This window comes from Euleptes europaea, chromosome 19, assembly GCF_029931775.1.
Source record: "Euleptes europaea isolate rEulEur1 chromosome 19, rEulEur1.hap1, whole genome shotgun sequence".
Lineage (NCBI taxonomy): Eukaryota > Metazoa > Chordata > Lepidosauria > Squamata > Sphaerodactylidae > Euleptes > Euleptes europaea.
Window position 1 is genome coordinate 8323073 of NC_079330.1, and position 25885 is coordinate 8348957.

Here is a 25885-nt window from a genome sequence, read left to right on the forward strand (position 1 = left end):
GGAGCAAATTTACAACAGTAGAGGTGCTTGCAAAATTTTCCAAGTTTGTCCTCAGATTTACAGGTCCAAATTGGATGGTGCTGCTTCATAGGAATCCTCCATTGTTTCATTTCTTTCATGTTTTTAAATTTTGAACATAGTGCTGGTCACGTGCCATTTGCTGTGCCTTTCTGTACATTCAAATCTTCTCTTCGTTACTAGCTTTTGTGTGAATAAAGATCGGCTGGAGCAAGATGTGATAGTGCCAGAACAAGCGGGCTTAGAGAAGGTAAATCTACAACTGACCACTGCCTGCTATTGCAGTACCTAAGTGAAAAATATACTTCAAAGGGTCCAACGTCCCTGCATGCAGCTTTTATTGATCTAAAAGCAGCCTTTGACTCAGTTTCAAGGCTAAATTATGGCAAAAGAAGCAACAAATATCGACAGAAGGCTCTTGGCCCTTATACAAGCGATACATAACCATTCATATCTCAGAGTCAGGTGCAGTGATAAAGGTCATCTCACAGACCCAATTAGGACAAAAAAAGGAGTCAGACAGGGCTGTCTTTTAGCCCCTTTGTTGTTTATCTATTATATAAATGATATGGAGGATGATCTGAATGATAAAAACTTTCATCCCCCGAAACTAGCCCACCGACATATTCCAGTGCTGTTATATGCAGACGACACAGTGTTGCTGTCTAGAACCCCGGTAGGTCTGAGGAGAGCACTAAACAGATTCTCCAAATACTGTCAAACCCAGCATCTCCAAATTAACTACCCTAAAACTAAAATAATGTATTTTGGTAAGTGCCCAAAAATTAGGAAATGGAAATTAGACGGAAATGACATCCAGCAAGTAAACTCCTTTAAATATCTGGGAGTGCTAATACAGGCCTCAGGATCAAACTTGGCCCATTATAACTACATTGCTGATCGTGCTGAGAGCTTAGCCCATGCTATAATAAAAATTTTCCATTCCAAAGGAGGTCGATATATCCCAGCTGCCCTAAAGTTGTATCAGGCAGAGGTTTTGACACAACTACTGTATGGTACATACTTGGGGTCTGTGGGCCCAGGCCTGAAGGCCTTGGAAAAAGTGCAGTCAAAATTCTTACACGCTATTTTACAAGTACCGAGATGTGTCTCCAATTCTATGATCCGATTGGAGACAGGCATGATGAGAGTTGAAGCTAAAATTCATCTCATGTCCTTTTACATGTGGGCCAAACTAAATATACAAAAACCTGGCCTCCTTGCAATGATTAGTCTGGACGCATATCAGTCCAAATGGTCCGAGGAGGTGCAATTAAACCTAAGAAAACTAGGGTTTTCACCCCAGGATCTATTGACACTGAGTGGAGATCAATTTAAAAAAGTAATAAGGCAGAGAGTGGAAGACACTGAGAGACAGCATGACCTCACAAGGTCCCCTGGTTTCATAGCCTCACAGAAGTTCAGACACCTGATGACGACAGCCCCATATCTGATGACACAGGAGGTGAACAAATTTAGAAGGGCTTTTACATTAGGCAGATGTGGAGCTTTTCCATCGGCTGTCCTAGAAGGCAGATATAAAAAAATTCCTCTTTCCGGGAGAGCCTGCCCGTGCAATGGTGAAGAAATTGAGACCCGTGAACACGTCTTCTTATACTGCCCTCTCCATCATGAGTCTAGATCTATGACTATTCAAGAAACTCTAAGAAATAATACAGGGCTATCTGATAAAATCTGTATCCAATGACTACTGGAAGATAGTAACACACAAACTTCGAGATGTGTGGCCGAATTCTGTGCTGCTATCTATAAGGCCCGAAAGGATGTAATGTACAAATAGGTACAATTTGAATAGATAAACGTTTTAGAAGCTGTTTGCTTACCTTTTTAGATATGGGATTTTATTTATACATTTTATTTTGCAGACTTTTCGATTGTCTGATATTGTTTTATTACAATTTATGTAGCTCTTGATTAGATGTTCTACTTTTGGTCAAATGACCGTAAAATAAAGATTGATTGATTGTGTGAATAAAACATTGCCCGAAACAGTCTTGATATGCCTGCATTTATGGCTGTGCCTGGCATTCCTAGTGGCGGCATACTGTGACTGCTCCTCTCCTGGAGTTCCCTTTACAAATTCTCCTTTTAAGTTTACAAATTCAGAAGGCGAAGAACGCAAGATAGAATGGACCTATGGAACAAAACTGGAATGGGGGAAATCATGAACACATGAAGCTGCCTTATACTGAATCAGACCCTTGGTCTATCAAAGACAGTATTGTCTACTCAGACCAGCAGCAGCTCTTCAGGGTCTCAAGTAGAGGTCTATTCACATCACCTACCTGCCTAGTCCCTTTAACTGGGGATGCCAGGGATTGAACCTGAGACCTTCTGCATGCCAAGCAGAGGCTTTACCACTGAGCCACACCCCGTCTCCTAGAAGGTTGAACACATGAACACATGAAGCTGCCTTATACTGAATCAGACCCTTGATCCATCAAAGTCAGTATTGTCTACTTAGACCAGCACATGGGTCTCAGGAAGGGGTCTCCAGGGTCTCAGGCAGGGGTCTTTCACAGCACCTACCTGCCTAGTCCCTTTAACTGGAGATGCTGGGGATTGAGACACTCTACCCTAAGCCACAGCTCCTCCCCGTCCACTCGTCCCTAAACATTTCTTGCAATAGGGACAAAATGATTGCCAATCTCCCGTTGGCCTTGGTCCAAATCAACTAAGTAGATCCCATCTTTGTATGGAAGAAAGTTCATGCTAGTATATTGGATTTGGCTCAGAGTGGTTCAAATCCCCTCTTCGCCATGAAGCTCAGTGGCTGGCCTTGGGCAAGACTCTCTCTGTCTGTATCTCTGTCTCTCTTTATCCTGAGCTACCTGCAGGGATGTCGCAAGGGCATATTACAAACCCAGGCATGAAGTGACAACCGGCAGCTGTGCATTCCATGCTTTTAAGACAAAAGGTTGCTTAGTAACCAACCGATCCTCCTCCCAGATGACATTTCTATCATGTGCTGTAGCACTTGCGCTACAGGTTTTACATATAGGGATGTAAAGGAAGAACAGCAGTGCTCAGAACCAATTAATGGGGGAAATACTTGCTAAGCAATCTGCTAGTTCAGGGGTGTCAAACATAAGGCCCGTGGGCCAGATCCGGCCCATTGAGAGCTTGTATCTGGCCCGTGAGCCAGCCAAGGCAGCCAGCCACCCACCCACAATCTGGGATGGTGAGGCATGGCCCGGCCCGACCAAGCGACATTTATGTCATTTCCGGCCCTTGTAACAATTGAGTTCGACGCCACTGTGCTAGTGGCTTGGAGAAAAGGAAACTGCGAAACAAATGGGGAGGAACCAGTCAAAGATTGGTCAGGAATTACTGTAGTTGGCCAGTAATAAGCATCAATTAGCACAGCTGCTGCGATGTTATGTAGAATACATCTGAACCCCATTGAGCTGTGTTTTTTGGTCACATTACGATGCTGGCAGATTTACGGAGAAATCTTCTAGCCTGTCTTCCAAGAAGCTACCAGTTGGCTCTGCTCTCTCTCATAAAATGCTTGCTGCCCTGCCAAAATGTCTGCAATCACCCAAGCGCATCTTTGAGTGATTGGACCACTTGGCTAAATGGAAAGGCGTTGACAAGGGACACCTACTTTCTCTCATGTCTGATGCAGAAAGCTTGGGTAGAACTCGAACATCTCCAAAAAGCTACCATCCTCATAGGGAATGCTGATCATGAAAGACCCTTGATGTCTCACATGAACACATGAGGTTGCCTTATACTGAATCAGACCCTTGGTCCATCGAAGTCAGTATTGTCTACTCAGACCGGGGGTGGCTCTCCAGGGTCTCAGGCAGAGGTCTTTCACAACACCTACTTTCCTAGTCCCTTTAACTGGAGATGCTGGGGATTGAACCTGGGACCTTCTGCATGCCTAGCATATGCTCTACCACTGAGACATGGCCCCTCCCCCTGCTCATTTTTGTCCAGATTCTCAGAGCGGTCACATGGGCAGCCACTGCCCTCTTCAATGAGAAGCAGGAAAGCCTGTTCATCTTGTGTTTGCCCAGAGGTAGTTACTGATGAGGCGGCTGGCTCCAGCTCCTATTCCACAGAAATATGGTCAGATATGGGTATGGGACAAAGTTGCTTAATGGGAGTAATGTGCTGTGGCAACCTAAGAAGAGCTATGCCCTTGTTAGTCTGTTGAAGTTAATGGACTTGGATAAAGGTAATGATAGTAGTCCCCTATGCAAGCACCGAGTCATTACTGACCCATGGTGTGACATCACATCATGATGTTTACTAGGCAGACTATGTTTATGGGGAGGTTTGCCATTGCCTTCCCCAGTCATCCACACTTTACCCCCAGCAAGCTGGGTACTCATTTTACCGACCTCGGAAGGATGAGTCGATCTTGAGGCGGCTACCTGAAACCAACTTCTGTCAGGGTCAGCTTTTGACTGCAGTACTGCAGCTTACCACTCTGCGTCACGGGGCTCCAATAATGGGCTTAGATAGGTGTAATTCTTAGGGTGGCACTGATAGAGACTAATCCAAGCTCTTTATGGATTTTGAAGTATCTAGATGGATATTGAGGGGAAAAATCATTGTTGGAGAGGCTGAGACAGTGGAAGAAAGAGGGCTAGTCATATTTGGAACTTCAGTTATGAGTCTTGATTCCAATGCATGCCCCAATGCAGAACCATGCCATGCCCTGCAAGTTCTTAGCTGTGAATCCCAGGCTCCCTCTAGATGAGGACTTAAAAAAAAAAAAAAAACTTTGCCTCTCCAATTGTGAAAATTGGCTCTGAAAAGTACCATGCAATATAGAAGCTGTATCATATAACAGTGATTTGTTAGGGAATAGACATAGGTCTTTTATGCATGGCCTTTTCTTTCGCCGTCACCCCTGCGATGACCTTGGGTCTTTGTGTTGATTATGCATGCCATTGATTATGCATAGCCCTGACCTGGATGGCCCAGGCTAGCCTGATCTCGTCAGATCTCAGAAGCTAAGCAGAGTCAGCCCTGGTTAGTATTTGGATGGGAGACCCCCAAGGAATACCAGGGTTGCTGTGCAGAGGAAGGCACTGGCAAACCACCTCTGTTAGTCTCTTGCCATGAAAACCCCAAAAGGGGTCGCCAAAAGTCGGCTGTGACTTGAAGGCACTTTACACACACACACACACGCATGCCATTGCCGACTGTCAGAGGTCACCTCTCTCCCCCTGCATTTCCCTGAGTTTTGCCTGCGTTTGCAGAGACTGTTTTATCTCGAATTCGAAAACATGGTCGAAATGTGGGGAAATGCAGGGGGAGAGTGAGGCGACCTCTGGCGGTCAGAAACGGCATGCATAATCAACACAAAGACCTGAAGTCGTTGGAGGGGTGACGGCGAGGAAAACAGCCATGCATAAAAGACCACAGTGGAAGAGAACATAGTGGCCTGCAGGAGGTTGCCATGTTCAGTCTCAAACCAAAAGGCTTGCCCACTGAAGTGCTGGGGAAGGACCGCTCCCTGAGGTTCTAGAAAACGGATGTCCATTGGACCAGACAAAACAGGCTTAGATGGACCAGCCCCCCCACCCTGCTATCAGGCAGCTTTGTCGGTTCCTATGAACCTTGAAGCAGTTCTTCTGCTGCAAGTGTCGGGCTGCATCAGGAAAGCCAAACAGTGGAAACTGTCCTGTTGGAACAAGAACTGACCTCTTGAAATTCAGCTTTCCAATATCTGAGAACGACCTCTGCTGGGCTCTGTCACGACGTCTGAAGGCAGTGGATGAAGAGTGTTTGTGTTGGGTCAGAGGGTGCCACGAAGCAGCATTGCGCCTAATCTGTACAAATAGATCACTGTACGATTTTTTTTCCTGGAGGAAAAGAAGCTCAACTAATTGGTGAGGGTGCCTCAATGAAAGCAGCAGGTTATGTCAGAGTTCTATTATTCACCCCTGATATTTATTTAGTACAGTGTTGTCTTCTTCAAGGGCAGACTAAGCAGTCTCCCATCCAAGCATCTTCCAGGGCAGAGAGAGGTGCTTTGAACACATGAACACATGAAGCTGCCTTCTACTGAATCAGACCCTTGGCCCATCCAAGTCGGTATGGTCTACTCAGACCGGCAGCGGCTCTCCAGGGTCTCAGGCAGGGGTCTTTCATATCACCTACCTGCCTGGTCCCTTTAACCGGAGATGCCAGAGATTAAACCTGGGAACATCTGCATGCAAAGCAGATGCTCTACCACTGAGCCACAGCCCCTCCCCAATAATAATAATATGTTGGCACAACATATCCCTGTACTATAACACTGTAGTACAGAGGTTTTCCCGTGCTTTCCAGCCTTTTTTTTTTTGTTTGCTTGCTATTTTCCAGTGGTAATAAAAGGTTCATTTGCTCAGCATATGAGCCTCTGCTTTGCATTCAGAAGGTCCCAGGTTCAATCCCCGGCATGTCCAATTAAAGTATCAGGAAGTAGATGTTGTGAAAGACCTCTGCCTGAGACCCCTGGAGAGCTACTGCCAGTCTGAGGAGACAGCCCTGACCTTGATGAACTTATGGTCTGATTCAATCTAAAGCAGCTTCATGTGTGAAAAGGGGCGGCTGTCCTTGCATGGAGGTGTCTTGTCCAAGCCTTGCACTTATAGCACCCGCTGAACTGCTCTCAGCGTTTTTCTCATTGAAAAAAGAAGCCAGCCCATGTTTTTAACCCCGAAGGCCCTGGAGATAAACTCCAAAGTGTTGAGGCTCAAAGGCCGGATCTTCAGTGCTGTGCAGGTGCCTTTCGCGCGGCTGGCAGACACAGACAGTGCCTGTGCATTTAAACGGTACAGTCTCACATGCTGAAGTTGGTGCTCCTTGGGCCAAGACCTGGCACAGATTGGGAAGGGTGGTTTGTTTGCTCGGAGCGCGGTGCGGCCTTCCGGCCGGGCTTCTCTGTGGCGTGCAGCTGTCGGGCCCCGGCAGGCAGCTGCCAGCACAGCGACAGCCAAGAAGCATCTCAGCCAGTTGGAGGACTCCAGGCGCTGCCTCTCAAAACGCCTGACTGATCCGCCTGCCACACCGTGAAGGGATGTCCCCCGCTTAACTGCTGTACCTGCATCGGCTCCTGCTCGACATCTTTTTATCACCTCAAAAACACTTCCAACGATCTGTTTATCGTCTTGATGCTGTCGCTCAGGAGAGCCACCTGCTGCTGAAGCAGCCGTCAGTGGCAGGCAATAGGGAACTGCCGGGAGGTTTTCTTTTCGTCTCCCTTTCCTCCTTGGATGGAGATGCTGAGCCGCTGTTTACCTTGCCAGTTTGTATTTACTTTCTCGGGCGCTCCTGTGGAGACCGGGCTGCCGTGGCACCTGCTGCTTCATTGCACCAGCTGGAGGTTGGCCTGGGGAGAGAGAAGCCAAGCACCTGCCTCCCCCTCCTGCTGCTGCCCTGGCTCTGCACAAGGGGGTCATAAGTGGGCTACAAACCGAGGCAATAAATAAAGAACTGCTGCCCCTCTGAAAGCCCAAAGAGCAGGGCAGAGGGCAGGGCAGAGGGCATTCTTCCATTGTGCCTTGACCCCAGGGGGAGGGGCCGTGGCTCAGTGGCAGAGTATCTGCTTGGCATGCAGAAGGTCCCAGGTTCAATCCCTGGCATCTCCAGTTAAAGGGACTAGGCATGTAGGTGATGGGAAAGACCTCTGCCTGAGACCCTGGAGAGCTTAGGGCTGTGGCACAGTTTGTAGAGCACCTGCTTGGCATGCAGAAGGTCCCAGTTTCAGTCCCCAGCATCTCCAGTTAAAAGGACCAGGCAAGTAGGTGATGTGAAAGACCCCTGCCTGAGACCCTGGAGAGCAGCTGCCGGTCTCTGAGTAAACAATACTGACTTTGATGGACCAGTAGAAGGCAGCTTCATGTGTTCCCATGTCTTCTCTATGCCAGGGCTGCAATCAAGTGGCTGAAGGTGACATAGCCCTGTCTAGTTTTTTATTTTATCATTTCTTTAAAAAAATGGATACTGCTTTTGTGCCCTGATGAACATCTAAAGTAGCTTACAATTTTTTTTTTTTAAATGGAACAGGATAATAAAACTGGTCACCCAGGCAAGAGCAAAAGTCCTTGGTCTTAGTTTTTATTCCTGGGCAAAACGGCCCAGAGCTGTTTAGTTAGTGCTGTGCTGTATTTTCATCACTGAATCCTGCTGTAGATGTGGCTGACCTGCATTCCACTATCTAGCTGCACTGGAGAGCCAGCGTGGTGTAATGGTTAGGAGCAGCGGACTCTAATCTAGAGAATAGGGTTGCCAGGTGCCTGCTGGTGGCGGGCAAACCCCCGGTAATGTGCCCCTCTGCCCGCCGACCAGCTGGGGCCGACGGGCAATTGTGCACGTGCACGCCAACGCAGCACTTCTGGTTTACAACCGGAAGTGCTGCCTCGCGAGGAGCCTTAGACCACTCAAACTCTTAGGTAAAGGGTCGCTGCGGCTCTTTACCTAAGCGTTTGAGTAGTCTAAGGCTCCTCACGAGGTGGCATGCGCACACATGCACGCACACACACACAAGATCAGGACAGAAACCTCCCACCGAAGGTGAGTGGGGACCTGGCAACCCTACTGGAGAACCAGGTTTGATTCCCCCACTCCTCCGCATGAGCGGCAGACTCTAATCTGGTGAACTGGGTTGGTTTCCCCACTCCTCCACATGAAGCCAGCTGGGTGACCTTGGGCTAGTCACGGTTCTCATAGCGCTCTTTCAGCCTAACCTACCTCACGAGGTGTCTGTTGAGTGGAGAGGAAGGGAAGGCGATTGTAAGGTGGTTTGATTCTCCTTTACAAAGTAGAGAAAATTGGCATATAAAAACCAACTCTTCTTCTTCTTCTTCTTCTTCTCCTTCTCCTTCTCCTCCTCCTCCCCCCTGCCCATCACTGTCAGGTGGAAAGATTTTTGCCACCTAACAGATAAAAAAAGAGTTGGTTTTTATATGCCTTTTTTCTCTACCACTTAAGGAAGAATCAAACCAGCTTACAATCGCCTTCCCTTCCCCTCCCCACAACAGACACCCTGTCAGGTAGGTGAGGCTGAGAGAGCTGTGACTAGCCCAAGGTCGCCCAGATGGCTTCATGTGTAGGAGTGGGGAAACCAATTGGCGCTGTTACCGCACTAGGTATTCCCAGCGATGTTTTAAGAGTTTGAAAATGTTATAAAAAATACTGTTCGCACTTTGTTTGGCCCCTTTAGCTGTGAAGACGTCTTCCAACCATTTTTTAGCCGTGGCATCCAAAAACCCTTTTAAAGCAATGTTTTTTTTATAACATTTCCACTCTCGATACATTGCTAGGAATACCTAGTGTGGTAACAGCCTGGGTTTTCCAGATTAGCATCCGCCACTCATGCAGAGGAGTGGGGAATCAAACCCGGTTCTCCAGATCAGAGTCCACTGCTCCAAACCACTGCTCATTACCGCTACACCATGCTGGCTCCCTATTAAGGGGGGTAGGGTTGCCCGATCCAAGTTGGGAAACTGCTGGAGATTTGGGGATGTCGCCTGGGGAGGACAGGGACCTCAATGCCACAGAGTCCACCCTCACCGCTGCATAATGCAACCAGTACTTTGAGATCCTGGTTTGGGAAACATGTACTCTACTCCCAGGGGGTAATTTTGGGAGGTCAACCTGCTGGCCTCTCTCAACTCAGACGCCCACCCAAGCCCATGCAGGGTGTTGTTGGGAGCCAGCAGCTCACATTAACCCCTTGCTTATGACCTGCCGCACGAATTGTCGGCTCCGTGGGATCCTTTTGCCAGTGTTTCTCTTCCTCTCTGGCACAGGATGGCTGGAAGGCTTTGATCGTGGTCGGGCTTAACCAAGCCTCTCCATCTTCGCGGTATCCTTTTCCCTCCTTGTCTGTCTGTCCTTGTTAGGTTTCTCCAGCAGCGTGTCCCCTACCGAGCGCCTGCTGCCTTGTCATTAGACTCCACGAAAGGTTACCTCCACCTCCCGACACACGCTTTGCCTTGCAGTCTCTCCCTTCCCCCACCGAAAGGAAGCCAGCTGGGGTCAGACCTGGTAGCAGAGCTTTGATCTCGGCCCCTGTAGGAATGGCACAAAGTTCAGCCCTTCACGGCTACTGGAGCTTTTGTTTATTCATATATTATTTAGGCCGTGATTTGAGTAGCAGCTGGAGGCCGGGAGAGGGAGAAGCATTTATAATTCATCCCCCAGGAGGAGTGCATGGGGTCTGAGATGAGTGAAGGAGGTCAAGATTGACCTGGGAAGTGGGTCATTTCAAGAGAGGCTAGGAGGTCTGCCCTGTGCTTGCTGCCCTTGTTGCAAATAGGGTTGCCAGCCTCCAGGTGAGGCCTGGAGATCTTCTGGAATTGCCGTTGATCTCCAGGCTCCAGAGATCAGTTCTCCGGGAGAAAATGACTGCTTTGGAGGGTAGTCTCTAGGGTTGCCAGCTCTGGGTTGGGAAATACCTGGAGATTTTTGGGGGCAGAGCTTGAGGAGGGTGGGGTTTAGAGAGGGGAGGGACTTCAGTGCCATAGAGTCCAGTTGCCAAAGTGCCATTTTCTCCAGGGGAGCTGATGTCTGTCACCTGGAGATCAGTGGAGATCTCCAGCCACCACCTGGAGGATGGCAACCCTAGTGGACTTTATGGGCCTGCTGAGGTCCCTCCTCTCTAGGGTTGGCAGCTCTGGGCTGGGAAATACCTGGAGATTTTGGAGGAAGAGCCTGGGGAGGGCAGAGTTTGGGGAGGGACCTCAGCAGGATATAATGCCGTAGAGTCCACCCTCCAAAGCAGCCATTTTCTCCAGAGGAACTGATCTTGGTTGTCTGGAAATCAATTGTAATAGTGGGAGATCTCCAGTCCCCACCCGGAGATTGACAACTCTACTCCCCTCCCCAAACCCCACCCTCCCAGGATCTATCTTCAAATCTCCAGAAATGTCCCAACCCAGTGTGGGCATCCCTAGTTGCAAAAGTCCTACTCTAGTAGCCCTAGAAAGGTTGCATTGGAAATAATCCAGCCCAGCTTCTTAATGTTAACACTGAGCTTGTGGTGGAAGAAGCGACCTCAGCCAGAAGAGGAGATGGTGGCAGCAGCCTGGTGTTCCTTCATGGTCTGGAGAATGTTATTTTGGCCTGTCTTTTTGGTCAAAGCAAACTTGGTTGGGGCTTTAATTGATTGAATCTGCATGTTATATGTAATGTTTTTACTGGAAAATTATATAATATTTTAACCAAGTGACACATTACTGAGTGATTGTTTAGAACAAGAAAAGCATTTGGTTTCTTTTTAGGAGGGATTTCAGATGGCACACCCACAGGTCACATTAGGTACCCTCTTAGAAGGGGCATTCCCACCTGCGTGAGAGCGGAGGAAGTATGCCTCTTCTGAAAATGATGCCTGTCATCTTTTTTAAAAAGAAGAAGAAGAAGAGCTGTTTTTTTGAATGCCGACTTTCTCTACCACTTAAGGGAGACTCAAACCGGCTTACAATCACCTTCCCTTCCCATCCCCACAATAGACTCCCTGTGAGGTAGGTGAGGCTGAGAGAGCGTGACTTGCGCAAGGTCACCCAGCTGGCCTCGTGTGTAGGAGTAGGGAAACCAATCCAGTTCATCAGATTAGCCTCCACCGTTCATGTGGAGGAGTGGGGAATCAAACCCGGTTCTCCAAATCAGACTCCACATCTCCAAACCACCGCTGTTAACCACTACACCACGTTGGTACCTGTAGTAAAATAATTTATTAAAGCTTTCCATCTGACTGTTTTGGGAAGGGGACGTAAACTTTCTTTTAAGGTTTCTTGATTAATCCAGTTGATTATCCAAGTGCTGCTGTCTTGTGTGTGTGTATAAAGTGCCATCAAGTCGCAGCCGACTTATGGCAACCCAGTAGACAAGACAAGAGACTAACAGAGGTGGTTTCTGGTTTGCCATTGCCTTCCTCTGCTGTCTTGCTGATTGTTACTAAAACACCTGGATGCTAGGAGGTGTATAAAACTTTCATCAAAAAGAACAAACTTTGCCTGCGGGCTCCCAGTCTTGAAGACCAAGAGAAATGAGAAAAGTGCAAGAGGAAGAAAGAAAGAACTTAAGAAAGGAAGGAAGGAGGAAGAGGTCGAAAGTTCAAGCTATCTACAGTGCTGAATACTTTGGTTCTTTCCCTGCCTATATATATTTTTTTAAACCAAAGCAGTTCTGGACGGCCTTTGAATCAGAGCTGAAGAAGTTGGTTCATCCTTTTCCTCTTAGATTGTCTTTCTCCTCAGAAGAATCATCCTCCCTACACTGCTTTCTCACTGGCGTGTGTGTGTGTATGTGTGTGGGAGGGGAGATACATGCGGTCCCTGTAGATAAAAATGCTGCTTGGGAAGAGCAATTCTGAGCAAAAAAGAAAGGGGAAAAAAAAGAAAAGAATATTGGGATGTACATATCTAAATAAATAAATGTCCTGCTTTTCTCCTGCAGTGGGAACCCAAAGAGGCTGACAACATACTTACCACAACAACCAAGTGAGGTAGGCTAGGTTGAGAGAGCGTGCGAGCGGCCCAAGGTCACCCAGCAAGCTTCCATAGCATTTGAACCTGGGTCTTGCTGGCGCTACTCTGACATTCTAATCTCGACACCATACTGGCTGTCAGATGAATGAGAAAGGGGGGCGGAATGGAGACATGGGGAGCAAAAGAGGTGGATGTAGAGGGAAGAGGCAGACAAGGCCTCTTATTTACCTGCCCCCGGTGGGGAATTGCCTGTTCCTCCCCTCACCCTAGTTCCTCTGGAGGAATGGAGGACCAGGAGGAAAAAAATGGCCCCCTCACAGTGATGCTCTAGGAATTTCCTGTACTGTCTATGATAAAGACCATAGAAACTAAGGGAAGCAGCCTAGATCGTCACCAGAAATGACATCACATCTTCCTCAAACTGTCCTGACATTTGCCAAAGCACTGTTGGGAACCCTAAGGCAAATGGGTAGGGCCTCTCTCTCTCTGTCTATATCTTCTGGGTACCATTGGCCTTAGTCTTAGAGACCCATCTGTCCTCCTTTAGCCCCACAAACTTCACATCTCCCTTTTTCGTCTCTGGTTACAGCCTTTGCCTGGCAGAAATGAAGCATTACCTCCACCTCCCTTTTTGAAAACACAATCCAAAGCATTTCAAAGAAAGGCACATGCTTCTCTCCAAGCACATCACTTCGGGTAGTATTTGCACACTATTGCTAAACCTCATGCTGCTATTCCATACCTGTCCCATATCGGTTCACTTTCATCACTGAGAGTAATGGAAAATCTTTGATAGCAGAGCTACTGTACGCGCTCAGATTGCTCAGTGATAGTCTTAACAGCCAAAACAAAACTACCTACACAAAGGGAAAGTTCAGGCTATGGGTTGGTCTGATTGGACAACTGTGTGTGTGGGAGGGGGGGGTGTTCTGCGCTGTCCCCCGTCCCCCCAGTTTCCCTCTCACATCTTACTGCTAGGGATCAAACATTGTGTTAGGAATCCATGGAGGACCCTGTCAGCCTCACTGTAATCTTCAATCAGGCACTGAGCTTAAATGAAAATGAAAATCTATCTGTACCAACTGATACCTCCATGAATTTTAATTTGACACCGCTAATTCTTATACTGCTCGATTAACGAGAGCAGCCTTCGAGAGCAAAAAACATTGGTAGCAGTCTGTAAAGCCGTTGACTTCTTAAGGCCCCAAATAAATTATACCTGCTAATTATCACAGGGCATGATGGGTCGAGCATCTGTAATTCTACTTGAACTAGCAACGTTTCCAAAAGTAATTTGGGAATTGAATTGTGCACAGTTCGGCTGCGACTTTCTTTTGATTCATTTGCATCTACTCTCCCCTTTACCAATGGACACACGTACGCTGATGAAAGCACTGGGGAAAAGCAACCTTGAAGTGATTGTGCATCAAGGTTCTTTAGTATAGCGTTTTGCTGATGTGTACAAACACTCCTGTGCATTGGTAAAACACCCCCCCACACACACACATGAATCTTGAGAAATATGAGCACCATCATGCCAGACGACTTCATGTTGCTGCCTTATACTGAATAAGATCACTGATCCATCAAGGTCAGGATTGTCTACTTTGACTGACAGTAGTTCTCGAGGGTTTCAGGTACATTTCACATCACCTGCCATCTGATCCTTTCAGGTGGAGATGGTGGGGATTCAACCTGGACCTTCTGCATGCCAAGCAGATGCTCTACTGCTGAGCCACAGCTCCTCCCTGATTGTTTTTTCATAGAATCATAGAGTTGGAAGGGACCACCAGGGTCATCTAGTCCAACCCCCTGCACAATGCAGGAAATTCCAAACTACCTCCCCCCCGCCACACCCCCAGTGACCCCTACTCCATGCCCAGAAGATGGCCAAGATGCCCTCTCTCTCATCATCTGCTTAACGTCATAGAATCAGCATTGCTGACAGATGGCCGTCTAGCCTCTTCTTAAAAACCTCCAGGGAAGGAGAGCTTACCACCTCCCGAGGAAGCCTGTTCCACTGAGGAAGCGCTCTAGCCTGTTAGAAAATTCTTCCTAATGTCTAGACGGAAACTCTTTTGATTTAATTTCAACCCATTGGTTCTGGTCCGACCTTCTGGGTCAACAGAAAACAACTCGGCACCCTCCTCTATATGACAACCCTTCAAGTACTTGAAGATGGTTATCATATCATCTCTCAGTCTTCTCCTCTTCAGGCTAAACATACCCAGCTCCTTCAACCTTTCCTCACAGGACTTGGTCTCCAGACCCCTCACTCTCTTTGTTGATCTCCTCTGGACACATTCCAGCTTGTCTACATCATTGTTGAATTGTGGTGGCCAAAACTGAACACAGTACTCTAGGTGAGGTCTAACCAGAGCAGAGTAAAGTGATACCATCACTTCTGTTATGACAGTATGTTATAAATGCATATGCTCACATTTGAAGGGGGAAGGAGGAGATGCATATACGGAAGGACTTGAAAGCTGTGGCAAACGGTGCATGCACCAAATGTGGAATAAACAAAAATAGAATCGTGATGGATTCCTAATGTTATCTGTTCTGCCTCAGAAACTGATCGTTTTGGTACCCTAAAATCCAAAGGGAGTTCCAAATTTGAATGATTTTGGAAACATCCTTAGTTATAAATGTTTCATTGTGCCATCGCACATGGAGATTGGTAGTAGTTTGCGCGCGGCTGTGCATTTATGTTGACATTCTCTCAGCACGGCTGCTTGTCAGTATAGAAAACGGCTTTGTGGATGATCCTTCTGATAGGTACCTCCGAGAAGGCATTGCTCAAAGCTGAAAAAAATCTGCATTGTATTGCTTTCAACGCTGTTGAGTTTCTAAATAATGAAAATCCATCTGGAAAAAGAGAGACTTGACTTAAGAGGTTTCTAAGGCGAACCTCCCAGAAAAGATGTAGATTAGTTGGTGCCTGTATTTGTCCCTGAAGCAAAAAAATAAAAATAAATATGCATCCTTTTATTTCTTTGGATCAGGGGATGCATATTTTTGACAATGTTTTCTTATTGTTTTGAGCGGCTTTCTGGAATGACGTCCTTTTTTTTCTGCCATGGAGAAAAAGCAGGGTACAGACTGCAAACCCAACAGTCTTTCACAATAAAAATAGGGGGGCGTGATCGTAACATCCCTATTCTCCCGGCCTGAGTTTTCTCCGTTCATTCCTGCACATTGCTCAAGACTTAGGTCTGTGCTCCTTATTGTTTACCTGACCGTCATCTGACCTCAAGAAGGTGGTTTTTGGTCCAGATGCACTAGAAAAGCACTATTATCAACCATTCGAAATACACCTCACGCAAGGTCTGTTGGCAGAGTGCCAAGTATGCAGAGAAGCATCAGCCTCACTGATTAAAGATAAAGTTGCTCTTTATTGAAGGGAACTACATTTTGGATGGGAAAGCTGAGAGACAGAGCCGCTAGTTTTCGAACTAGCTAAGGAGAGAGAGAGTAGAATGACTTCTGAGAAGAAGCAGGAAATCAGACCTGGAGAGCCAGCATGGTGTAGTGGTTAAGAGCGGTGGTGTGGAGCTGTAGACACTGATCTGGTGAACTGGGTTGGTTTCCCCACTCCTCCACATGGGGCCAGCTGGATGACCTTGGGCTAGTCACACATTCTCAGCCCCACCTACCTCACAGGGTGTCTGCTGTGGGGAGGGGGAGGGAAGGTGATTGTAAGCTGGTCTGATTCTTCCTTAAGTTGTAGAGAAAGTCAGCATATAAAAACCAACTCTTCTTCTTCTGTTACCTAATACCCACCAGTTTGTGCTGACTCAGGAACTCTGCTTCACCTCACCTCCACTCAAGCATTGTTTGGTACCTCAATGTCAATCAGTCAATCAATCAATCAATAAACCTTTAATGATTTTATTGAATGGTACCTCAATGTCATTCCAGAGAATACATGGCAGTTTATACCCCTCAGTGATGTTTTACAGCCTCCCAGGTTGCATTGCAAGTGGCAGTAATGAAGTGAAGCACGTCCTGGCTTAGTCCCTAGCTATGGGACCGAGGTAGGGTTGCCAACCTCCAGGAGAAAATGGCTGCTTTGGCAATTGGACTCTATGGCATTGAAGTCCCCTCCCCTCCCCAAACCCCGCCCTCCTCAGGCTCCGCCCCAAAAACCTCCCACCAGAGGTGAAGAGGGACCTGGCAACCCTAGTCCGAGGGCCCATGGGAGGTTGTACCTCCTCTCAGGATGAACAATATGGTTTGGATGAGCAGCTGAAAGAAGCTTGTTTCTCCCTCTCCACCAGAAAGAACTTTGCTCTGATTAACAGTGTCCCTTAGACTGCACCCTGGTCTCCTCCAGTTGCCAGCGAGCGAAAGGCCTTTGAAGAGGTGCACCGTCCTGGGAAGTTTGGCCTGGCCTCAAATGTCTGTCTAACTGCCTGCTAACAAGCCCTCATGCCATCATCAGGCTGATCTCTCTTTCCCCTCCTGTCTCCTTCCCATCTCCTTCTTTTCCATACCTTGTCTCCTCGTTTTGTACGCCTGCAGGCAGGGCCTGCACCATTGTTTCATTTATATGCGGCGTCTGCCACCGGCACTGTCTACCAAATTTTAAATGTGAACTGGTGTGGGAGACCCAATTTGGTCTGAAAAGTGGGATAAAAATATACCAAGTAAATAAAATGAACTAAACCGAATGCATAGGTACAGATAGAAGAAGAAGAAGAGTTGATTTTTATATGCTGACTTTCTCTACCACTTATGGAAGAATCAAACCGGCTTACAATCACCTTCCCTCCCCACAACAGACACCCTGTGAGGTAGGTGGGGCTGAGAGAGCTCTGAATAGAACTGTAACTTGCCCAAGGTCACCCAGTTGGCTTCGTGTGTAGGAGTGGGGAAACAGATTCAGTTCACCAGATTAGCTTCGCTCATGTGGAGTGGGGAATCAAACCCGGTTCTCCAGCTCAGACTCCACCGCTCCAAACCACCACTCTTAACCACTGCACCACGCTGGCTCCACCACTCTTACCCAAATCCTGTGCCTGTTTTGTGCATCAGTGTTATCTGAACATACAAAGTTGCCTTAAACTGAGTCAGGCCATTGATCTGTCACGGTCAGGGTTGTTTGCTGTTGTCTACATCTGAATCCCAAGATCCACAAACTCTGCTTATTTTGGAAAGGGCAGCAGCTTAGTTCTTTGTGTGCAGAAGGTCCCACACTCAACCCTCTGGCATTTCCCATTCAATATCACAGGTAGGAGGTGTTAAGAAAGACCTTTCTCTGTGAGAGTTCCTACGAACCTGCTGCTGGTCTCAGTAGGCAATTCTGAGCTATATAGGCCAATATCCCATGTACGGAGCTGATAACTTGTATTCTCCAGCCCCAGGCCAAGGAGAGTGATACCTTCCTCTCCTCTTTCCTTCAGTTGCAGGAGTCTGCTACAATTCCTATCCTGCTTGACAAGCCGTTTTCAAATAGAAAGTGCAGGATAAATGACCTGCAGTGGCGTGCGCTTTATTTCCTTGGCACAAGTCCATGTGGTTTTATTGGTTTTCCTGCTTCATTCCCTTTTGAACAGGTTGTCACCTGGCATTTAGGAGAAGAAAATCAAGACTGTCATCTCTTAGCAAGATGCTGCAGCTCAGACTTTTTGTTCAACAGCGGCCTTCAGCGTAACTGAGAATTTGTATTCCCAGGGAAGGCGCCCAATTTTTCACCCCTCCTTGCTAGCTTCTCCATATATATGAAAAGAAAATTGGGAGATTATATGTAATAGATAAAAGAAATTGAAAGTATTAAACTGTCCGTTTCCCCACCCTGGACTGAGCTCCGCGGGGAGTGATTGGTGAAATCTGGGATGAGTTAGGAATGAGGTTACTTTCTTTAAGGGCATTGCCGCTCAGGTAGACTGTTCCTGCAGTTCTGCAGCAGGTAATGATATGCAGTCACTCCTTGGGTCACATCACTAGTTGACCACAAATTGTGAGCAGTGTCCTTGAGAACTGGAAAAATAAATCATCTTCTCCTGAGCAATCAAAATGCACAAATGCTTACAACCCTGTACTGCTTACCACCCTAGGTACACACGCAGGGCGAGTTTTGATTCCAAAGTTGTTTCCCCCTCTCAAAAAGTTGCCTCCTTATTAAATTCATCCTTCACTTCACCTAACTTTTCCAATTAACTAGGGCTCGTAGCGTTCGCGAATTGATTTTCAACATTCTTGTGGGATTAAAACATCTCACAGGACAACTTTTAATCACACATTCTTTAAACAGTGTGAGCTAGATTTATGCACCTGTCCCTTCAGGTAGCATTGGCTCATTTTTACAGTTTTAATTGCGACAATGATATATCAGTTTTTAATAGCAAAACATTCCATGGTTATATCATTATTTGATGGCCATTAACTAATAAACCATATCTTGGGACGTGCAAAGTTAAGGGTTGCTGGGAGGCAAAGTCACTCTAGCACCTGGGAGTATAGCATCACAGGGATCCTTCTGGCCTGCAGTTCTGGGCAGCTGACCACATGGGGGCACCAGAGTGTGGACCCAAAGGTTCCCGGTTCGAGAGCCCCCCAGCAGCTTCTGATCTTAGTCCTTGCGTTTATTCTTCCTCATCCCTCTCCTGCTTCTGTCATCTCTCTGCCATTATTGACACTTCCATTTTAAGCTCCTGGAACGAAAACACAATTCAGTTATTTGCTTATGTAATCTTGCTAGTTGCATAAATAACAAATAAATAAATAAATAACAAAAACAATTGTGTAGCACTACTTCCGTGCATGCATTCATCCTGCACGGCCCAGAGCTTAATATTCCTGTCAGGCTGCAGGTAATCTGTTTGTGTTGGTTGTGGGATTGTTTTTTTGTTTAAAAACATAACTCCATCGGTGAGTTCCCCCCCCCCCCGCCGGCTTAAGTCCTTGGACTGGAAAATAAGAGAAAATCCATCTTCCACGTGAAATGCCACAATCCAGAACCAAAGACTTTCCCCGCAGTGCCTTAATCTCCTGCCCAGAAAACCGAACTTCTCTCGCCTTCCATTTGTTGGTTGTAGAGCAGTGTCCTAATTTTTTTTTTTAAGTCAAAGGGATAGTGCGATTACATTAGTACAAATCTCTCCCCCCAACAATGGCAGATAATAGCGCCCGGGTTATTGCACTTCAGAACAGATTTGCATATTTCCCTTGAACCTCTCCGGCACGCTGCTCTCCCCAGAACAATGCATCATCTTGTTAAAACTCGTAGCACTCCGCAGCCTTTAATTGAAATAGTAATTTTCACTACCGTGTTGATTATGAGAAAGTAATGAAGCTGCCTTATTTTTGGAAATATGTGGGCACTGAGGCATGCGGCTGCCTTCACGGTAACATTTCTAAGCAGGAGAGGCTCGCAGACACAATTGGATGAAAGGGGATAGCCTGTTTCTGGGATTTAAATTGCTGTCTCCAATGTATAGAAAGGGAGGGGCTGTGAAGAGACCTGGTCTGGAATAGGGTCACCAACCTCCAGTTGTGGGGAGGAGTTCTCCTGGAACTACATCTAATCCCCAGACTGATCTCTGGAGGAAATGGCAACTTCAGAGGGTGGCATACCATTAGGGTTGCCAGGTCCCACTTCACCACCGGCGGGAGATTTTTGGGGCGGAGCCTGATAAGGGCAGGGTTTGGGGAGGAAAGGGACTTCAATGCCATAGAGTCCAATCGCCAAAGCGGCCATTTTCTCCAGGGAAACTGATTGCTATTGGCTGGAGATCAGTTGTAATAGCAGGAGATCTCCTGCTAGTACCTGGCGGTTGGCAACCCTACATACCATAGAGTCTAGGAAAAATGGAAGTCCCAGAATGACATCACATTGCAACTGAGCTCCGTCCCCTTCCCAAACTCCCCCATCCCCAGGCACCATCCCCAAATCGCCAGGAATTCATAGTCTGGAATTTTCTTGGCGCTGGCTTTAGGGACGAAAGAACATTCCTTATTTCATTGCTTTTTCTATCTCTGTATATTTTTTGTCAATAGTTTCAGTGCTCCCCTGCCCACTGTTGGTTTGTTAGGTTTTTTTGTAATTCAGCATACACATTGTGTGGTTTTTCTATGCTATTTATACATACAGCGCACATCCTTGGTACACGGGATATTTGTATGGTGTGGATTTATTGCTGTGCATGTGGTTGGACAAACGCATAAGGTTTTATGGGAAAGGCTGGTGCAAGCAAAGATAAAAGAGCACAGAAAAAGAACCAGACTTGGATTTGCACGAGGAGGAACAAAAAATGAAATTGAGATTTTGGGGTCAAAGTAGAAGGATGAAAAATTTGAAGTTGTCTCCAGGTAGCTTGGTGATAAACTGGGACAAACTGGCTGAACCTGGGTATTTGGGTAGAAATCCGTGTTTCTTTAAAAAGTGTTTCTGTAACAGTTTTCAGTGTGCAAATTACTTTATAAAAGCATGTTGGTAGTGTACCAAGGTGAACTGTGGAGCAGATAAATAGTGCCATTGCTGACTCTTTGATCCAGACAGCTCTTCTTAACATAGTCTGAGACAATAGCTAGTGATCAGCAGCATGCTATGCACCAGCAGCTCTATAACTACAATATATTTCAATGGCAACATCGGCTGACTCTTCTGGTTGGATAATGTGCCTATCACCTACATTACGTGATGTCTCTCCCTGCTTTTTTTTAAAAAAAATAACATCTTTAATACCTTTGCAACTGGCAAGGATGGTACAGTATTCCGATCCACAACTGGATTTAGTCTTAACACAATGAAAACACTGTACTGTGGAACTCCGGGACAATTCAGACTGCATGTCAGCATTGCACTTACACAGTGGGGACCACAACTGGACTGGACATTTGCAGTTACATTCAGTCACTTCCAGGAAGTAACACAAGCCCCACAGCTACATTAAACCAAAAAGACACACCAGGCACGAAGCTTTTGGCTACAGGGAAGAGGACAGGAGGGTATTTCTACCAAGAACTAGAGTCGTTTTAGCAGCAGGCTGGGCCTCGGAATAGATTGTCAACAGGTGAGTTACAAAACAGATTCCGCTGTAAACATTTTCACTGAGTGGGGTGCTGCGAAGTCGGAGATGGATACTTGAACGAAGTCTTTAGGCGCGGCTGCTTCAAATTAATGTCTTAAGATCTTGGAGCAATATGTACAGTGATGATCCAACTCAGCGTTCCTCCTACCAAGTGACCCCCGCATCTAGGCTATCAATGCTTTGCATTGACCTGTCACCCAGGGTAACTGTTCCTTGCACACAATCCACCTGTGGACCCTCCGTGCAAGCTGCTTTTCATGCACCTTTTTTGCTCTCATTGCCTCATGTGACTAAAAATCTGGCAGCACAGGGCCAGACTAGACATTTCTGAAGATTTACAAAGATTACTGTAGTAGAATGTTTTTAAAAATCAGCTGCAGAATATTAGCTCCATTAAGAGTGGATTTGTTTTGACTTTGCATTAATTAATTTCTACATGCACACCCCTAGAAAATCTATTTACCGGTAGTCCATCAAATTCTGGCTGCTCCCCTCTGACTGACATTCATTGTGCCTTTACTATGTATCTGTGGATACAGGTCCTGGATGTTTTTGTGCCTATGCATTTTAATCAGTTGTACTGCATCATGGGCTTTGCAGTCTGGCCTGTACTACAAAGCTCATAATGCTGTGTGGCTGTGATCAATTTGCTGCATGTGTGAAACCACCTAGAACACGAGGAAGGAAAAAAAGGCAGCACAGAGGTAAGCTGAAGATCTTGTAAATTTCTTCTTGCTCAAAGTTCCGAATGTGATTCTGCCCACATGGAACCATACACTCCGCTCTTATAATTCATTTTTCATACAGGCCACCTCAGGGTGTACCTTGAACACATGAACACATGAAGCTGCCTGATACTGAATCAGACCCTTGGCCCATCCAAGTCAGTATTGTCTACTCAGACCAGCAGCGGCTCTCCGGGGTCTCAGGCAGAGGTTTTTCACATCACTTACTTGCCTAGCCTAGTCCCAGATTTCTCTACTACATACCTCAAGGCCATAATGACTTGAGGCCACTCTGTTTCTTTGTGAAGCATCTCTAGATATTTGTTTCAATGGGCAAATATGAACACATGAAGCTGCCTTAAACTGAATCAGCCCCTTGGTCCATCAAAGTCAGTATTGTCTACTCAGATCGGCAGCAGCTCTCCAGGGTCTCAGGCAGAGGTCTTTCACATCACCTACTTGCCTAGTCCCTTTAACTGGAGGATTGAACCTGGGACCTCCTGCATGCCAAGCAGATGCTCTACCACCGAGCCACCACACCTTACTGTAGTCGCATCCCAAAGCACTTTTGATCTTCACAGAAAAACGTTTGGGATGGGAGAAAGTGAGTTTCGAAAGGAGATGCTGGAAGGAAAGAGAAAGAAAGTGCAACTGGGATACTTCTACTCCAATTCATGCTGGTTCGTGCAAATCCTGCTAAAATTCTGGCTTCCACTTAGGGCATGACAGAGTGGAGATTATCCTCCCTAGAAGAGCAGCCGTATGAGCTGCTGCAAAGCAAAAATGCATTATTCAAATTTGCACACATTATGCCCATGTCGTTTGGTTGTTTTCCTTAATAAATCAATTGGGCTTAATTTATTAGGCACAGCCTGTGTTCAACATCCACAAAAGTGGTAAAAGCTTAATCAAAGTCAATGAGTTTTATTAAATGCTTTAGCCATGGGCCATAGCAGTGCCAACAGTCACATAGTTATAGATGGTGCAGAAATTAATATTGTGAGATTAATGCAGTAATCCTACCCACTTGAAATATTTGCATGGAGGCAGTCCTGTCTGTGATGCCAGCTTTTACACACACACACCAACACGGGCGCGCGCACACACACACACACCTGCCCCTAATGTTCTAGGAATCATTTCATGATTAAATTGCATAAGCCTTTAGGAACTGTGACCTAATTTTTGGGTGCAGCCAGAGCATCTAGAAAATGCTTATTCATGATAGTGGCACAGTGTTGATTGTGCAGGCATAGCTACGTGTAGCCGATGCAGGCATACTGTCTTAGTTCCTCTTTACCAGAGCGGGGAGCTGTGAGGAAATGCTTGGGGCTGCTGACATGCCTCGGTTTCCTTCCCTCTTGTTTGCCCACGTGGTGTAGTGGTTAAGAGTGGTGGTTTGGAGCGGTGGAGTCTGATCTGGAGAACCGGGTTTGATTCCCTACTCCCCCACATGAGTGGCGGAGGCTAATCTGGTGATCTGGATTAGTTTCCCCACTCCTACACATGAAGCCAGCTGGGTGACTTGGGCTAATCACAGCTCTCTCAGCCCCACTTACCTCACAGGGTGTGTGTTGTGGGGAGGGGAAGGGAAGGTGATTGTAAGCCGGTTTGATTCTTCCTTAAGTGGTAGAGAAAGCCAGCATATAAAAAGCCAACACTTCCTCTTCCTCTTCTTCTTCCCTTTCTCCTCCTTCCCCTTCCCCTTCCCCTTCCCCTTCCCCTTCTCCTCCTTCTCCTTCTCCTTAGCTTTGCTGCTGCTCCTCAGCTTGGTTTGTAGGATAATAAGTTTCAATTATGGGCAGAAAGGTACTGGCTGGATATTATGATTTTTTTTTTTACAGTGAGAGTAGTTCAGCAGTGGCATCAGCCACCTGGGGAGGTGGTGAGCTCCCCCTCTTTGGCAGTCTTCAAGCAGCAGCTGGACAAACCCTTGTTGGGGATGCTCTAGGCTGATCCTGCATTGAGCAGGGGGTTGGACTAGATGGCCTGTATGGCCCCTTCCAACTCTATGAATGAGTCTGCAATAAGCATGCCAGACTCCAGCAGAAAAACACAGCAAAGAACCTAGTGCTGTGTACAAAGGAAGGCTGTGCCTTGAAGTACAGACTTCACACCCTCTCCTTCAACATCCCACAAGGACCGTTGGGGTCAACTCAAGCACTTCTCTTTTGGTGACACCCCCCGGCCTCTCTGCATTTTCTTGCCTTGATGACTCCTGCATCAAAACTCTGCATCACAAATCCAAGCGAGGCTCTGGTGTGCGTGAGCTAGGTCTTGTCATCTGGAAAAAATTCAAGCTGTGTTCGCTCCAGCTTCTGCGTCCAAGGAAGAAAAGCCGCTGGCAAAGCTTGCTATGGTTACCTCATCATTACTCTCCCCCACCCTCACCCATACCTTATTTCCCATACAGTGGCCAGGAGACTTTGCAGTGGCGAGAAATGGGGGCTGAGAACCTGAGGCAAGGGACACAGCCAGAGAAGGAATCGAGAAGAACTTAGGATGGTTAAGAGCCAGCATGGTGTAGTGGTTAAGAACGCTGGTTAGGAGCAGTGGACCCTAATCTGGAGAACAGGGTTTGATTCCCCACTCCTACACATGAGCGGTGGGCGCTAATCTGGTGAACCGGGTTGGTTCCCCCACTCCTACACATGAAGCCTGCTGGGTGACCTTGGGCTAGTCACATCTCTCTTAGAGCTCTCTCAGATCCACCTACCTGACAGGGTGCCTGTTGTGTGTGGGTGGGGAAGGCGATTGTTAGCTGGTTTGATTCTCCTTAAAAGATAGAGAAAATCTGCTTATAAAAACCAACTCCTTCTCCTCCTCCTCCTCCTCCTCCTCTTCTTCTTCTTTGGCAAAAAGTCAAGGGCTGGTATCTAGGGCTGGTATCGGAGGTACTGTAGGACACTGGAGGTTCTTGCCCTAGCAGGGGGTACAGTGCTAACCATAGGAGCTCCCTGACCCTGCCTCCCTTCACATGGATACTGCCTTATACGGAATCAGACCGCTGCTCCGTCCAAGGACACAAGAATCTGGGCAGCGTTGGAGAATGCGTGTTCAGCCTGGGCTTGATTTGTAGGAGAGAGAGAGATTCAGGAAACTGAGCTCATGGCAGCCTCAGAGTTGCCCCTTAACATTCAGAAGCTCTGCCTTCCTCCCAATTGAACACATAAACACATGAAGCTGCCTTATACTGAATCAGACCATCGGTCCATCAAAGTCCGTATTGTCTACTCAGACCGGCAGTGGCTCTCCAGGGTCTTAGGTAGAGCTCTTTTGCACCACCTATTTAACTAGTCCTTTTAACTGGAGATGCCAGGGATTGGATCTGGGACCTTCTGAATGCCAAGCAGATGCTCTACCACTCAGCCACAGCCCCTCCCCTAACAGTATGGAGATCCCAGCAGTCATTTAAAGTGCGGAGGAAAAGCACTCTGTGTGCTCTCAGAGGTGTTCCAATTTCTCGTTTCTCCCATTTCAAGCTGGGGCTTTTGTTTTGGAAATGGGTCCTGTGGTGAGCCTAGACTCAGAATAAGGCATGTGATTAACTGAAGGTAATGACTCTCTACCAAATTAATGTACTTGCTGTGGACATGCTGATTTGAATGACGGCATATTTGTGTCCTTGAATAACTTTTTGTGCAAGATG

General features: G+C 46.9%; 1 protein-coding gene across 1 annotated transcript in view; it reads left to right on the forward strand.

The window, feature by feature from the left end:
- The window catches only part of PLCH2 (phospholipase C eta 2), a 250203-nt gene that overhangs the window by 26307 nt on the left and 198011 nt on the right, over positions 1–25885 (forward strand). The gene's annotated exons all lie outside the window — the stretch shown is intronic.